The sequence below is a fragment of the Myotis lucifugus genome, unplaced genomic scaffold, assembly GCF_000147115.1.
Source record: "Myotis lucifugus unplaced genomic scaffold, Myoluc2.0 scaffold_7, whole genome shotgun sequence".
Lineage (NCBI taxonomy): Eukaryota > Metazoa > Chordata > Mammalia > Chiroptera > Vespertilionidae > Myotis > Myotis lucifugus.
The window spans coordinates 1,051,560-1,069,297 of record NW_005871055.1 but is presented as its reverse complement, the minus strand read 5'-3'; the positions used below and the strand labels follow the sequence as shown (position 1 = coordinate 1,069,297).

Here is a 17,738-nt window from a genome sequence, read left to right as displayed (position 1 = left end):
CAGAAGCTTTTAATTTTGAAGTGGTCCCATTTGTTTATTTTCTCCTTAGTTTCCATTGTCCTAGGAGATGTATCAAGGAATAATTAATTCACATCGGAATAAGTTACCTGTTTCAAAGTAGTCTCAAGCGAAGCATTTAACAAATATGAAATGAATAATTATGGTAGAGAGCAATGTTACAGAGCACTGTGGGTAATCATTATCTTTTTAAATAGGGATGGTTTCTGTCATGAAAGAGGCAGGGCAAAGGAAACTTTAGCCTTCTATCAGGAATGTGTAGACCATTGAGACAAAATTAAGAAGGAAGAGGCCTACTCTCTGTAGAATAACAAAAATAATCTTAAGAATCTTGGATCAGGTTTTGGTGCTGAAATGTTAAATGAAATACTTAGAAAAGGAGAGGTGAATCTATGCTCGATTGCTTTTTTGAGGCTCCTATGTTCTCAGTGCTCAGCATCTATAGACTTTCCCGATGCCAAGAGTGAGTGGGCTTGTGCGGAGTGAGCTGGTGGGCTAGGAGAAGCACCAGATTTTGTTGTCATATTTAGCCAGGCAGCTAGCACATCTCCAACACCGACTTCCATCCCATGCCACACCTTTGAGGGTAAAATGACAAAGCTCTTTTCTTTCTGACATTTTCATTTTCACTTCTTCCAAGGAACCCTGCCATATTTTTAAGTGGGTACAACACATAGTATTTAACTTATGCATTTAAGTAAGCATATCTGGCATAACAGTAAAAGCTATAAAAGGTTTATGTGGCAAATTGCTACTTCTTGAACTTTGAAATTTGCATGCACAGTAAGTTGGGAGTTGGCTAATTAACTCTGTGCACATGCCCAGAAATAGACTCACAAATATTGTTTCTTGTCACTGAAAATGTGCTTAAAGTATGCCAAACAAAACTCACTTTCAGGTGATATATCCAGGTCAGAAAATATTGCATATTGTAATATTTTTAGCTTCATGGTCTCACTTTTTTTTTTACTCTTAGGCACAGTTGTCCAGAGAACATTTTGTTTTGGTGGTGTCATCCATGTAGAATAACATAGTAGAATACTAGTTTAACCCATACAATCTCCTTTGGGGGAAAACTTGAAACTAGTATACTCTTTATAGACAAAATGTTAGATATTTTGTTTATTGGATATGTGTGAAATCCCAGAACATTAAAATAAGAAGTATCATATTTAGGTGTGACCTAAGTTACTGACAAAAGGAAATTACAAATATCAGTACTCAAACAAGGTAGAAGTTTATTTTTTTTCATGTAACAGTCTGAAAGTGAGCAATTCAGACATGTGGTTAAAGGCCCTGCTTATGACAGTCATTCAAGGACCCAGGTTCCTTCCATCTTGTGGCTTCATCATCTTTCAGGGTATTGTCTACATATGGTCACTGCCAAGTTGATAGGCCAGCCAGGGTAAAGGGAAAATAGAGGGGGTCAAGGACAGGTGATTTCATTTTTAAGATGATAATACAGAAGTTGGGTACAACACTTCTGCTCTCATACCTTTAGTTGTAATTCTGACACATGACTATGGAGGTATCATAGGTAATGAAATTCTAAGATATTACCTGTCATTCTGACTGGCTGACCAATCTACAGAAATGGGTGAAACAGTTGTATATAATTAGGAAACTCCTTGAGCTTTTCTACACCTTCACTTATATACATTTAAAAAAGAATTAATAAAATTAAAAAAGCTGTTTTAGAGACTTAAAATAGCTTCCTCATTATCTATGAATCATGTGAATAAATGTGATATTCATATAGCTTAGATATGGTATAGTTTTGTTTTTTTTAGTAACTGCCTTGAAAAGAATTAGAAGAGGCCAACTACAAAATTTTTCCTCATAACTGATAAATCTGAATTCTCCTAATGACACTCCAAAAGAATGCACTGAATTGTTAAACGAATTTATTTATTTTACACTTCCTGTGAGCCTGTCATTGCGATAAGCACAAGGGAAGATACAAAGGGATAATTACAAGGCCTCAAAAGTCAAGGTCAACAAGATTCCTGGGTCCAGTTCTTCTGAGACATTATAAAACTTAGGTATGAAGTGCTCTCCTCTCTGATCTCCTTTATAATCCCACTGGGTATAGTATTCCTACATTTTCAAACTTACCTGAAAGAGAAACAGTAGTGCAGAGGACTCCTAATTCCCTAATTAGTTCAATAAATGTTTTGTGATAATTCATTATGTGTCAGGCACCATGTAAAAGTCTAGAGAAAGAATGGTGAAGACTGTACCTGTCCTCATGAAGTTTGTGTTGTATATCAATGATACTCAACCATTGATCTCAGAGCTCTCATGCATATAGGTTTGCTAAGTTTCTCATTCAGCAGTGGTAGCAGACACTACAACAAAAATATAGTGCTCCTCCGAAATTTTGGCATTAAAGTGGGGGCCTTTACTCAGCCATTGGTCTAAAAACATGCTGATTCAGCCTGAAAAGAAAGCAGAGGATCTGAACTCCAGGAAATATCCGAGGGTCTACTTTGCAATTCTGACTGAGTGAGTGTCAAGGGAATCCTTGTCTCTTCTCTCAGAAGCTTCCTACATGGTCTTCATGAGCAGTTAGTTTGGAAAATTCCATTGATTCATGTTGTCTGATTCTGTTTCAACACTTCCCCAACCTCTGACTTGCTGGTGCAGGACAGATGGTGGGTTTACTGGGTTTTATTGATGAGTACTTCAGGACTCTCCCAGTGGTTTGTGGCTGTGATAGCCCCATTACTGGCTCTTCCCCAAATGTGCCTCACTCTGATTCCATCTTTAGGTTTAGCTTCCAAATGAATTCCAATATGTAGAGCACCTTTTCTTCACATAAAATATATAGAATCCCTTGTTTTCCTCCATTAATCTGTCCCTTCATCTTGAATTAATCTTAAAAGCACTTTTAAATTCTTACTATATGTAAAACACAGTACATTACAATTGCATTTATATGTTCTTTTTAAAAAGTGACTCTAATTAATCTCTTCACTATGGTTCAACATGTATCTAAAAGAAAAACTATCACACATCCATCAATTACTTGATGATCTTCTCCCAGCTGGTGAGTGGATCAATTTAAGGACAGTCACTTATTTTTCTGTGCACGGAGAGTATGAACTTTTCATTGCATTTTAATTCATGTTTCCCCCTTTTATTGTCACATTACCTGTCAGATATGAACTTTGTATCAAAAGGTTCCTTTTCCTTATATAGAAATGTGAATATTTTGTTAGCTATTTCTCTTTCTTCTCACATTATTTCCCTCTAAAGATACTGTATAAAATGGCATTTTTACTTTATTTGTTTTAAAACAGATGTAGTGTTAAATCAAGAGACAATAAGAGTCTCCTTTCTGAAGCTTCTTTTAGAGAACATTGAAAATATATAGAATCTATTTGCTTGACTTTAAACCCCCAAATTTGAACTTCATTCTGAAGTTAAAGCTGTCCCTGAGGACGAATGACATTTGATCTGAGTAATAGCTGTGGTACTCAGGCGAGGATGTTCTTTCTAGATGGCTTCAAAGCCAGAAGCTCAGAAAATCCATTAAAGCTGGAGTTAGAGCAGAAATAAAGGTGATGACATAGCCATTTGAGGTGAGAAAGGTGAGCTTCTTCAGAGGGTTTCAAGAAAGTGCATAATGAAAACAATTTTGGAGCCAGCTGCCTAACTCAGATCTCTCAAGGATGAAAGGCACTGTGCCCTGATTAAACCCTTGTGATGTTCTCGCCGTCCCTCCTCTGTCTGCTGTATACATACCCTTCTTTAATGCCGCTCTCATTTCGTGGGTCTGATTGAACTCTGCTCGTGTAGGGGCTGCTTTACATTGCCATTCAGAAGAAGAATGCTGAGCACCAACGCGAACGGCTCCTTTTCTCCAGAGCACAACACGGAGTGAGAAAAAAAATACTCCTCATTGTTGCCACATAATGGGGAGGGTTATATACACGTGTAGAACGGCTGCCAAAGGATGGAATTCCATTAGAGCTCATTAAGCAGTGCCTTTTTTACCACTGGCTCCCGGCCTCCTTGACAGCTTTAGATGAACACCATCTCCAACCAACCACAACAGCCCACATGCTCCATCAGCCCCGGCATTTAGACTCTTCTTTGCCAAGCACAGGGATCCCTGGTGCTATATTTCTTAGTCCAGACAACCAGTATCATCTGTCTTTGGGGGTTACTGTTGGTAATCTTGTCGCTCAGACTCAGCAGCAGGCACAGAGGCTCCTTTGATAATATTTCATTCCTTAACAAGAATGATTCTGTTACCTCATTTGACTTCTAAAAGCCCATAGAGGTTCTTATCTTATTAAATGTAAATCTGTTGTAATTACTGTCAAATATCGAATTAAAAGTGGTTAGCTCATTAACAGCTCCCCCCAACAATTGATGAAAAAGTTTTATGTTTTCATAAGAAGATGGTTGGCATTTACTTATGAACTGGCATCTCATCTTTGAAATCTGATTATAGTCACTGAGAATGCTCATTTTTTTTACTTGGTCCCTGAATTCCTCGGGCATGAGAAGGGCATACAGCGGGAACAGATGGATGTGGCATGGAACCACTCCAAGGCAGAGGCCTGGCATGGAAGAGAGCCCGGGGTGCATTATCAAAGTCAGGCATGTCTACAGCCTCAGAGGGGGCATCAGTGGATGAAAGGGTGGGCTTCCTGATGTGATGGGCAGAGCGGGGATCTGGGGGATACAGGAACAGGAAAACACAAGGCAGGTGGGCAGTGGCACTGAGCAACAGATATGCAGAGAGCAGGGAAGTAGCCACTGGGCTGGACTTCAGGTGGAAGATGGCCAGATTACAGCAGGACCCAGTCTTGGAAGGAGGAGGGGTAACTAGGCAGATGAATTCAGTTAATAACATAGCAGTAAACACAGTCCCTTCTGATCCATTTTTACCATAGAATCTGGAGTGATCCTTTAAAAACTATAAAGCAGATCACACCTGAACTGTCCAGTGGCTCCCTAAACCATTGCTGTTAATCTCCAAAGTGCAAAGGGATTGCCCAAGAATCTTATAAACTGAAGATTCTGGTTTGGAGGTTTGGGGTGGTCCCTGAGTTTCTCCATTTTCAACATGCTCCCAGGTGATGCCCGAACCACACGTTGAGTATCAAGAACTTGAGGTGCAATCAAAATTGTTCCACCTCCCTTCACCCTGATCTCTCTCTTCCGTGTTCACGTCCAGCCAATCTCACTTTGCTGCCTCAGGCTTTGCAGTTTCTGTTCCCTGTACATGGAGTGCCACTCACCCACCTCTGGCTTCTCCTTTGCTCTTAGCTTAAATGTTATTTCCTCAGAATGGCCTCCACTGACCACCCTATTCAAGGCAGCCCCCTCATTCCTAGTTATTTTCTTTTAGAATAAGTATTTCTTCCATCATAGCTTACCTTACTCAGTCTCTAAATGTTTATTTATCTGTTCCATTGTTTACCGTATGTGCCACAATTAAACTTTCAGGAAGATGGGAACTATCATTAATATGTTTTCCACTCTATCATTTATTAAATGCTGCATATGTGCTAGACACTGTACTAAATACTTTATATTCATCTCATTTATTCTTAGCCTTAATTCTGTAAGCTAGGTCTTTTTAATCACTAGTTTACAGACAAGGTAATTGATATCCTTTAAAATTACACAGCAGAGCCCTAGCCAGTTTGGCTCAGTGGATAGAGCATCAGCCTGCTGACTGAAGGGTCCTGGGGCTCAATTCCCATCAAGGGCATGTACCTCAGTTGCAGGCTCTTCCCTGGCCTGGGCCCTGGTCGGGGTGCGTGCAGGAGGCAACCAATAGATGTGTTTCTCTCACATCGATATTTCTCTCTTTCTTTCCCTCTCCCACTCTTTCTAAAAATCAATAGAAAAATATCCTCAAGTGAGGATTAAAAACAAAAACAAAGCAGAGACTTCAAACACTTGGGCAAAATAGAGCTCCAGAAAGAGGGTGATTGCACACGTTGCTGCTAACTGCCTGCGTTTCACCTGCCAGGTGGAAACGTCTGCACAGATGTTCTCTACCATCTCCACATGTCCCATGGGTGCCCCAAAGGGGGATCTCAGTTCCATTCCTCCATCCTTCCTTGCACAACTGAGCTAGTCTGATGCCAAAGGAAATTGATAGTTACTGAGGCAAAACTAGAAAAATTCAATAAGCAAAGTAACTAGAGTTTATCAACATTACCCAAACGACTATCAGCTGTTGTGTATTGTGCTCCAACCCCAGGGCGCAGCTTTAAAAATAAGATCAGTCAATATGACTAGAAATGTATTTTTATTCCTGGGAACAGGTGTAGCCTACCTTGGAGGGGCATGTGTTCCTCTGAACCACCTCCATCGTCAGTAACCAGGTCCAGGAATGCTCTGGTTGGGCTTGTTTTCGCCTTTCTGTAAATAGATGCTCCAGGAAGATTGCACATTGACAGTGCTTGGCAGCTGAGGTCCACACATAGCCTTTCCATGCAAGTCGGGGCATCTGTAACCCTCGCTTTCTCAGGGAGGACATTTCTGGGTTGAGAATTAGGTATTCAGTTGCCATTGTCCTGGACAATCCATCACGGGGGCAGATGAGGTCACTGAGATAATTCTGTGTACAAGTAAACATTTCATTTCTTATTATGGAGGGAAGAAGGAAAAGTGGGGGAGTTGGGCCTCTGATTCTAAAGCCCCTTCAAATGCTGGCTTAGCTGCTGACCCTCCTTGAAGGGGGCTGCCTGCCTCTGTGCTTGTTATTTTTGATGGATTGAAGTCCAGCTGCAGGGCAGGAAGCTCAAACCCCCAGGGTCAAATCGTTGTAGCTTGTAAAGATGTTGATGCTTGAAAAGTTTTATTGTAGGCAGTCGCAATGAGAGTGCCGGTACTGTCTTCAGGATCCCTTACTCTTCCTTCTTTTTCGTGCTCCCCCTAGATCAGTGGTTCTCGACCTGTGGGTCGCGACCCCTTTGGCGGTCAAATGACCCTTTCAAAGGGGTCGCCTAAGACCATCCTGCATATCAGATATTTACATTATGATTCATAACAGTAGCAACATTACAGTTATGAAGTAGCAACAAAAATAATTTTATGGTTGGGGTCACAACATGAGGAACTGTATTTAAAGGGCCAGAAGGTTGAGAACCACTGCCCTAGATAGAAAGCATCAGGCCAAATTACCCTTCCACACATACACACTTGAGCTGAATATGAAAATTGGTCTCTAATTGTTGGATACAAGCTTGACTAGCTTTGAATTAACAGCTAAAGCTGTATTCATTAATCTGCACAGGGAAGAGCAGGCAGACTGTCACAACATGGCTCAGTTCAGTAGTCATGCAGAGCAGGTGAGGGAACGGGAGGCACTTTGAAAGTGCAGCCACTATCTCCATCAGCCCCATCAACAGTGATGGAGAGGGGCAGGCAGCCAGCCACAATAGCGCCCTGAGATGGATGGCAGACCTCAAAGTCCACCATCCCAGGGGCATCCCAGCAATGATCGATGGTTATCCACAGCAATTAAACTTCAGAGCTTTTAAATGTCATTCCAGAATGGAATGCCATCTCATAAAGGTGTTGTTTAACATTTATCAAACATGTGGATGGGCTGGGGTTGAGGGGCTATAGAGTCATTCTTTGGGGAAATATGAACAAATGTTACAGCTTTTGAAGTGAGAAAACCACGAGAATACAATTTGATACTATTCTAATGTGTTTCCTTTAACATTGAAATAAACTAGAGCAGAATCCTTTTTGGACACTCTAATTTTTTTTTAATGTTGGCATTTTGTGGGGGTGTAGTGGAAAGGATATATAACAAAGAGTCGGAGAAGCGGTTTTAAATCACTGCTTTTTTACTTATCAGGATGCACCTTGGATAAATCACTACCACGTGTAAATGGGAGAAATAGACAGGAATGGTGGCTCCCCACCTCCAGGAGCTTTTAAAACATAGCAATTATGGGGGCCTGCCCAATCCAATTAGTTTAGGGTAGGGCATACTGTATTTGTGAAATCTCCCCAGGTGATTGATAAGTACAATGAAGATTAAAAACCACTGGATTCAATAGCTTTTAAGTTTCCTCAGCCTTACATTTCCATGATTTTTCTTTGTTATGGGGATATCCCCAAAGTAAAGAATGCTTGTCAATTAAAAAAAAATCCCCCAAACCAAAACAAAGCACAACTTTCCATAAAGTAATATTTGGTGTTGAAGGACAATGATATGGTGGCCAACATATTTTTTTTGCCATCAGTTTACATTTCTTCATTCATTTAATCAGAAATTGAATAACTCTTGGCAATTCTTATCCAAGTCAAAGTTGTAAATAAGAGGGTGGGGTTTACTTGCCTATGAAGCAGTGGGGACCTTAAATGTGGAGGTGTGTGGTATGAATACCAGCTGTTGGAGCAAATTCTTTGCTAGAAAAGAAAATGCTGATACAGTATTCAATCCTCCATCCTCCGTTTATTCTTCTGTCCCGTTTCTAGTTACATGGTGGCGTGGTGTATTTGAGATATTAACAGATGCTTTTAAATGTCTCCTCCCAGTGTTTCTTTCCCCCTTCTTCCATTACCACGTTCAAGAAGATAGTTGGCCTCAGGGGGCACAAGAATAACAACAACAACAACAAAAGCCATACACAGGTTTAGGTTCCTCGGGACCAGCCTGTTGAAGGAGATGGTTGTGATAGAGAGAATGCCTTCCAGATGATGGAATGATTCAAAGTGGGATTAAGGGGAACGAAGAGGAAAGAAGCAGAAGGGAGGGCTTTGTTTGCAGGAGTGCTGGGGACAGGAAACCATAAGCAGGTGCATGAGACCTAAAGGCAAAGGCGATTTAGCCCACTTTCCCGATGGAGACCCTCAAATGGAAAAGCCCAATTAGGGGATGGCTGTAGGCCTGTACACAGGGACAAGCCACTGGCAGGTCATCAGATACTCCCATGCCTGCAGGCAGCAGTGAGAACCACCAGAGCTGAAGGGGGCCTGGGACAGTGTCGCGATTGTGTGGGCTGATGACAGAGCACCAGGAGGGAGGATGGATGGCCATGGATGCTCAGAAAGCTGAGTGACACAGACCAGATAGGCCACTCCTTTGCCTTGACACTGTGTAAGCTCCAGGGAACAAATGAAATGGAACTGCGTGATGGAATAGGGTGCTCAGATGTAAATTAAGTCACTATTTAAAACTCTGGGGATATAAAGCCTTATGGGATCTCCTTTTGATTGATGTAAAGGATAAAAATGAATCCTGTGATGTGTTTAACAAATAAATATAGTCATGTATGATCAGTTCAGCAGTCAGAATTCTATGGATTATTAAAAAGGATTCCCATTTAGAATAAGTTTTCTCTCTGCTCAGAAAATTCTGTTGCTATAAGTGAAAGGCAAACAGGTGGAGAAGCAGACCTGTAACAGATAATTCCATTTGCAAGAGAAGAAGTCTAATCTATTTTCGTGCCAAAGTGTAAAGGACTTTTCACTTTTTTTCATCACTTCATTAATCTAATTTCAAAGGGAAGGCCTGCACTGAAAACAGAGGTTATTCACATTTCAAACAAACTCCTTAGGCATAATGAGTGAGCAAAGCATTCAACTCTTAGACTTTGTTGCTTTTCTACCAGTACAATGAAGGTCAGGCTATTTAATCTTACATTCAAATAGATGTATATAGTTGGGGTTGGAGAAGGAATTATTTTTTCATAAATGGTAAAAAAATAGATGTTATGCATTGGATATCAAGATAGAGTTTGGAATAACATGAACAGTTTAAAAATATCCATTTCCATCTTGTTTTAATTTACAGAATAACTGAATGAAAAATTCCATGGTAAATCATGAGAAATAGCTAGTTATATAGACCAAGCACCATTCTGCAACATAACAGAGGGGTTTGGAATGGCTAGAAATACTTCCACCCCAGGAATTTCCAGGACATCTGGTAAGTCAACAACATTATCACAAACATTATGGCCAACAATGTGAGCTCTTGCAACAATGTATTCATTTTCCAAATGTTCCAGCTGAGAAAGCCACACAGAACATTCCCACCATCTAGCAGATGGCTAATGAGGGAGCCAATATTTTCTGTGGAAACCAAAGTTTCTTCTTCTAACATTAGACATTTTCAGCAGAGAGAACAAATAAGCATTTGTTTTTCTATTCTATTAGCTCACACTCATAAAGAGACAGTATTCAGACTATTAATTTAGAAAGGGCATAGGAAAATGAGTTTTTCCTTGAGACTACAAAAACTAAGAGGTTTTAGATCCAGTAACGTTTGGTGGTAGAAACAAGGGCTACTGCTTTATTATCCAGCATGAGACACAGGGAGGTTAGGGAACACTTTGAGTGTGTATTTATTAATTTTATTATTCTTTTTCATTTTTACTTTATTTTTTATTTATTTCGGATAGGAACGGAAAGTGAGAGAGAGATAGAAACATTAATGATGAGAGAGAATCATTGATCGGCTGCTTCCTGCATGCCTCACACTGGGGATCAAGCCCTCAAGCCGGGCATATGCCCTGACTGGGAATCAAACAGTGACATCCTGGTTCATAGTTTGATGCTCAATCACTGAGTCACTCTAGCCTGGGAATTTTATTATTCTTCTTATTACTGATTTTTAGGGTGAGATGGTTGGAAATTAGTTTGCGCCTACATACCTCAGATTTACAACTGATTTGTAAAATGCAGGTATTATGAATGGGATTTTATTTTCATAGAATATGAAATAAAATGAACAGGGTGCTGTCGCCAAATTTATTTTAGGGAAGAGTAGGAGGAGTTGGCCAACAAAAGATAAAACATGTTACTTGAATAGCATCTAATTTCACAAACTACATTTACTGTGCCAGGAAAGTGGGTCGATTTGTCTTAAAATATTTTACCTTCAAGTATTGTTATCAAGCATTCAAGGAAATGAATATGTGAATGTATTAACAGATGTAACACACACTTTAGAGAGTAGGGACATGTTATAGGAAGATGGTTTCATTTGTTTGTTTTTGTTTTGTTTTCTAAGCTGTTTAGAATACCGAATTGAAATTTCCACTTTTCCAGTAATGAAAGTTTTCATGTCTTTGCTGCCTGACTAAAACCCTTCCATTTTTAAATTAATTTTTGATGCTGCCATGAAAAAAAGTAAATAAATACTGACATGTAAAATTACACCTATTTTTATAACAGGTTAGTTCACCCTTTCAATAAAGATTGAAGTACCTATAAATCTACCATACAACAAAACATGCTAGGCTCTGCTGGAGGCACAAGAAACATACATGGAAGTTAATGGTGCAAATATATGCTCAATATCAGTAAGTTATCAATCGTACCTACCTCCTTCCTTTAAAGAACGAGGTATTTTAATTGAAACACCTATTTGGTGGTTGCTAGCAGTCTGGCTTTCTGGAGCCCATGCAGGCTGGAGTCCAAGATGTTGTTCAGGGGTGGCTCACAGATGAAGATATGCTCTTCCTAAGTAGAGTTTGGTTCAGGAATCAAGAGAGCCAGGCATTTGTGAAAAGTCCCTTTATCGCTGTGGTAAATGAATACTGCCCCTCCCCTTTCTCAAAGATACCCAGCTCCTAATCCCACAGCCTATGCATATGGAATGTCAACATGACATTGCAGATGTGACCAAATCAAGGCTCCTGAGATGGAAAGATTACCCTGAGTTTGCTGGGTGAGCTCAATGGTATCACAGAGATCCTTTAGAAAGAAAGCAGGAAGGTGAGAATCAGTAAAGATACACAATGGAAGCAGAGCTTGGAGTGATGTGCTTTGAAGATGAAGGAAGGGGCCACAGATCAAGGAAGGCAGGCAGCCTGTAGAAGCTGGAAAACAAACAAACAAGGAAACGTATTCTTCCCTAGAGTCTCCAGGAATATAGAGGCATGCAACAGCCCTGATGACATCTTGATTTTTAGCCCAGTGTGACCTGTGTCATGTTTCTACCCTACAGGACTGTAAGATAATGCATTTGTGTTGTTATAAACCACTCAGTTTGTAGTAATTTGTTACAGCGGCAATAGAAAACGAATACAATCAGAAATTCATAAATAATTACTGTAAGTTCTTCTGGAAGAAGATGTCAGCCTCGGTAGGAAAGAGCTGTGGCTTTGCAAGAATTGTCATCTTCGTCACTTCTAGCAGGGTCACACCCACGTGGAGCGGCATGAGCTCCACCGTGAGGAGCCTGGGGCCAAGGGAAGCTGTGTAAGGTGCTTCTCCCCTGCCCTCTCAGCCACCTTATCTCTGTGCAGATCCACAGCCTTTCTAAATAAATTGGGAACCTACAGAAGTATGGGTGGTCTCCTTTTGACAACTGTAGACAGTCCTGAAATTATGCAAAAGTAATCCTGGAAAAGGCTCAGGGGAGCACTAATGGGGTACTCATTTCTGATTTTACATCCAGCACACCATGCTGGAGGACTGCAGGTGATGATGACTTGGACCAGATAATCCCTGAAATTCTATGAATTTCTTTGACCTTTATGATGATTCTTTAAAAAAAAAATCAAGAAGTATCTACCTAACATTGGATAGTAGTTAGATATCAGAAAGAATAGAAACTAGGAAAAACAAGAAAGATCAAACACATTTAACTTGTAAAAGAAATGATTCATTAAAGAGAAAACAATCACCTGGCCCTGGATATTTTCCATGACTTGTGCACATACCTGTACAATAAAGAGGAACAAGAAAACAGTTCTGCATCTGGGTCCTGTTTTCACCAGGACTGAATGTTGGTCTCACTTCTGAGTCACCTTTAGTCTGTAGGACAAGATGTCAGACATCTATTGGGAGTCTTGGAGCATATCCCCTGCAGATAAGGGGGGCTACCATATCTGTTTTCTGACCAATAGGTTGTGAATTCTCTGCTACAAGACATAGTGTCACACTCATCGCTGTTTCTGGGACCTAGCACAGTGCTTTCACTCGGTGAGCACTTCATACCTACTGACTTTCACTGTTGAAAGGAGAAAAATAATTTTCTTCCTCTGGAATCATTCAGCTTTTCATCAACCTTACAACCAGGAAGGCTTGAATCCTAGAATCATACCTGCCTCCTTCCTTCTCTTGGCTTTTTATATACAAGTTTTTTTTTTCTTTTTCTTTTCCCTAGATAGAGAGTGCAGTCTTTTTAGGTCCTGGAATTATTTACCATTGATGCTGCTAATATTTTTGCAAAACCTGTGTGGATACCCATTCAGGGCTGTAATTATACTAACACTTTATTCCAGCTTTTAGTAATGTCAAACTTTGCTGAGAACTGAGTATACTCAACAAACCCCATCAATTCCGTGAAGTTTCACTTGGACAACTGAAGTACCTTCATGTAGTTGTTACACTGTCAACAAACATGACTCATCTTGCCAGCAACTTGAGAAGTGCCAACATACTTGTGAGCTGTTCAAGACCTAAAGTGTGCCTGCTTTCCGATGAGAGGTAACTTGGTGCGACTTGAATTCCAGCAGACCTTTTGTTCACTTCTCATCAGTGGGAAGAGGAACTGAGGTTTCCGATAAACCGACAGACACAGCCATTGCCTTTCCACTTAAATTTCCCAGGGATTTGGTGCATTTCATCTCCATCCTCTATGTGCTCCTGAGAATTTTAAACAAGCAAAACAACTGTCAGGAAGTGAAAATGAATCCTGATCAAATGTATCAACTTAGACAAAACTGAGACATAACTGTATGAAGTAGGGGGAAATATGTTAAGAAAGTAAGTTTCGTTTTGTTGTTTTGTTTTTGACAGCTGAGACTGTGCATCTGACACTGGGCCTTCCATGTGACTGACACATAGATTGCTCTGTATTATTTAAATGAGCAATAATGTGCGTCAGAATCAGAGAGAATGGTCTGTAATTCTGCAACGCGGGGCAGGCCAGGATTGAGGCATGTGGCTCTTGGCTCAGATAGGGTTTCTCGAGGCCTCAGAGAAGGGGCCCTGGTGCTCACAGATGAGGTTGGTTATTAGACAGTGGTCCAAAGGCACTGCTGCCTCGGAGCAAAGCACGGTGCTCTGATCACACTCTATTACCCCTCAACGTTGCTAATGAGCCAAGTTTCCAAAAGGGAGTGCTCCATTTAAGTACATGCGATTTTTACTCACCAAAATGACCCAGAACTGTATATGGATTGTATATTTAAATGGCTCAACTGTCCAAGTAGCCAGTCACTTGATCCTTATCCTAGAAAAGTCAATGACTCATTGCTCCAAGAATTGTCTGAAAACATGGGTCAGAGATGCATTAAAATAGTTTTACCTAAAAACATTTCCCAGAGGTGGAGTTTTAGGAGGAACTAGTAGAGTTCCAATTGCTAAGCACATATTCAATTTAAAATTCAACATATATTTATTGAACTTCAACTATTCCCCAAGCAGTGTTAGATGACAGGAACAGAATGGTGAACAAGACAAGGGGCCCTGTCTTCATGGAGCAGACTTTCTGATGTGGGAGACTAGAAACACACACATGCGAGAGCGCGTGCGCGCGCGCGCACACACACGCGCACGCGCGCGCACACGCACAGCAGGACATAAACCAATTGATTGGAAAGTTATATTTAAGGTCCATGGGAGAAACAAAGAAGCTAAGATTAAAAAGCAGGCGAATAATCAAACCAAAATAATAATGTTCAGCCTAATATGGACAACATAAGAAAAGGTCTCAGAGAAAGAGTGTTGAGATCTAAAAGAAAAAAAAGGACTTAGTCATGAAAAAGTTGGAATGGGCAAGATAAGTGCTTTCCATGCACAGGTAGTAGCTAGATGTGCCCCAGGAACTGAAATGCACCAGAATGTGCAGTGTGTTGGAGGAGTAAAGAGTGATACCTAATGGACAGAGGTCTGATCAGGCCGGGACTTCTTAGTCATGAGATGTTTGAGTTTATTCTAAGTGCAGTTCAAAGCCACTGGAAGTCTTTAATGAGGGGGAGATATGTTCAGACTTATATTTTGGAAAGCATGAATATTTTCCCTCCTTTTCTAAATATACTTGGCATAATGATGTAACTTAAAGCCTTGACAAAAACAATACAGTTCTAAGTTCACAAATTTCAAAATTCTCTTCCTCTCATACCATTCATTTTTATATATTTAGTTGTGTCTACTATGTACTACATAGTAAATATGGATACACACAGAAGAAGGAAGGTTGCCTTTTAGGATGGAAGATCGCACAACAATGGACAGTCTTCACACATGATGCCTACTTCTCCAGTCTGAAATTCAGAGACCCAGGGAGTTCAAAGAGAAGCAAATCCTTGCACTTGGGTGGTGGTGCAGGATCATCAAACCTGCCACTGGGGAGGTCACTCTGCTTCCCCTATTACCCTCACGGGATTCCAGGTCAGTCAGCATAGTTTAATACTTCAGTGCTTTCTATGCATCGTGATGAAAGCCCCAAATACGTAATACAGAAGTTATGCATTTTATTTTTTATGTGTGTGGTTAAAGGCTGGCAGGTTCAGAGCAACACATTTCAGATAATTGTAGTAAGGACCAGTATTGCAGCTTGATCAAGTTATGGGAGTCTTTGTAATAAATTAGTGCTTAAATTCACCAACCATGTTTAGAAATATTATCATAGAAATGGTATCATCATGAGTAATGGAGAAATACAGGGGAATCAAAACTGTTCACGATGCAGTGTGCAGATGGTGTTTTACTAAGTCGTACACCTGAAAACTGTGCGGTTTTGCAAACCAATGTCACCCCAATACATTCAATAAAAAGTGTTGAATTATGTAGCATTAAAGAGTGAAGCTAAGAGCAGAATTTAAAAGGGAATCTAGGAGGAACATGTTCTTAAGGAGATTTTTGATGACTTAAAATCTCTTTCTGTTACGTCAACTTGAAAACAACTTTCTCTAAAGCTAATAGATGGGCTTCCTGCTATCATAGGGTAAAACGTATGTGCCTAGAGCATAAAGACTTATTTTCACCTTTATTCTTATCTTGGTAAAACAGTCCGCTGACTGTATCAGCCCTTGTCTAGCTGAGGTTTAGTGCTGCTGTAGCCGCATTAAAGCCAAGAAAAGAGAGAGGGGCACAGAGATACTCTAACTGCCATAGGCATGAGCCATTATCTTCACTCTGTGAAAAATTGCCTGATTTCTTCTCTTGATAAAACTAGACAAGAGTTTAAAAACATTACTCAGACACATAAACCTGAAATACCTAAGTCCTTGCTTCTCTTCCTTTATCACTCACCAGTGCCTTTGAGAATTGGAAAGGCAAAAAGCTAACTACTTGTAATGAAATGCACTTAAAGAGGGGAAAATGTAAGATTTCATTTTTGACGCACAGTTGATAGGACCATTATCTCTGGAGGGCTTATTCAAGCATGAGCCTGAGATGCTGAAGCCAGCAGAGAGTCAGACGTAAAAATGGTTTCATGAAGGCATTAAGGCAAACTCTGCCAGCCAGGTCCTCAGCGGCTCCCCTTCGCTCTGGCCTTGGTGGGGCGCCCACCTCTGTGTGGACCACATCATTCTCTTCGCTGAGGGGACCATTCTCAGTGCCCTCTAACTTTGGTCTGAATACCTTGGCAGAGCACTGATGCCTCAGCTCTCACCTTCCCAGCACCATTCCAATATCACTGGCATTACATAACCCAATGTTACATCCATCTCAAACTCCATCGTTCTTAGACCCTCTTGTACTCACCTCATTCTGTGCCTTTTTTTTCTAATGTTCATATCAGTTATTGAGCCCTTTCAAATGCCACCTTTTTCATTAAATCTTCTCTATAACTCTATACAGATCATTGCTACCTATTTTGTGTCCATCCCCAATTCTTGCAGTTTACTTCCCCACAGTTTTAGCATTTTCAAACTCCCCTCTTATTCTAGTTGTGCTTCTATCCTCTCTTCCCTTCAGACTGCAAGTTCTTTGAGAACTTTTAAAGGGCTTTTATTGAGCTGTACTATTCTGGGTGCCAGGGAAACAAATAGAACAAAACACACATAGTTCCTGTTCTAATGGAATTTATATTCCAGTAGTGGGAGAATAATAATAAATAGAAAACACAGACAAGCAAATTAATCACAAATTGTGATTCATGCTAAATAGCAAACAAACAGGGCAATGGGATAAGAGAATCTCTTGGGAAGGGAGATATTTCATTAGGTAATGTGTAAGAGCAGGCCTTTGTAGTGGGTATCCTATCTAATAAAGAGGCAATATGCTAATTGACTGTCTTGCCCTCAAAGATGGTGGTACCCGCCCACAGCCACAAGATGCCCAGCAGGGGAGGACAGTTGGGGTGATCAAGCCAGCAGGGGAGGGCAGTTGGAGGTGACTGGGCATGCAGGAGAGGGCAGTTGGGGGGGATCAGGCCTGCAAGGGAGGGCAGTTAGGGGTGAGCAGTTGGGGGGGATCAGGGTAGTTAGGGGTGACCGGGCGGGGTGACCAGACCAGCAGGGGAGGGTAGTTAGGGGTGACCGGGCCAGTAGGGGGGGGCAGTTGGGGGCAACAGGGCTGGCAGGGGAGGAAAGTTGTGGGCAACAGGGCTAGCAGGGGAGGGAAGTTGGGGGCTATTGGGCCAGCACGGGGGGGGGGGCAGTTGGGAGTGATCGGGCTGGCAGGGGAGTGGTTAGGGGGTGATCAGGCTGGCAGGTAGAAGTGGTTAGGGTCAATTAGGCAGGCAAGCAGGCAAGTGGTTGGGAGCCAGCAGTTCTGGATTGTGAGAGGGATGTCCGACTGCCGGTTTAGGCCCGATCCCTGTG

At 41.1% G+C, this 17,738-nt stretch overlaps 1 pseudogene; it reads right to left on the bottom strand.

Moving 5' to 3' along the window:
* LOC102420823 overlaps positions 1-12,177 on the bottom strand; it is a 102,910-nt pseudogene extending 90,733 nt beyond the window's left edge.
* Between the last annotated feature and the right edge of the window lie 5,561 nt (positions 12,178-17,738).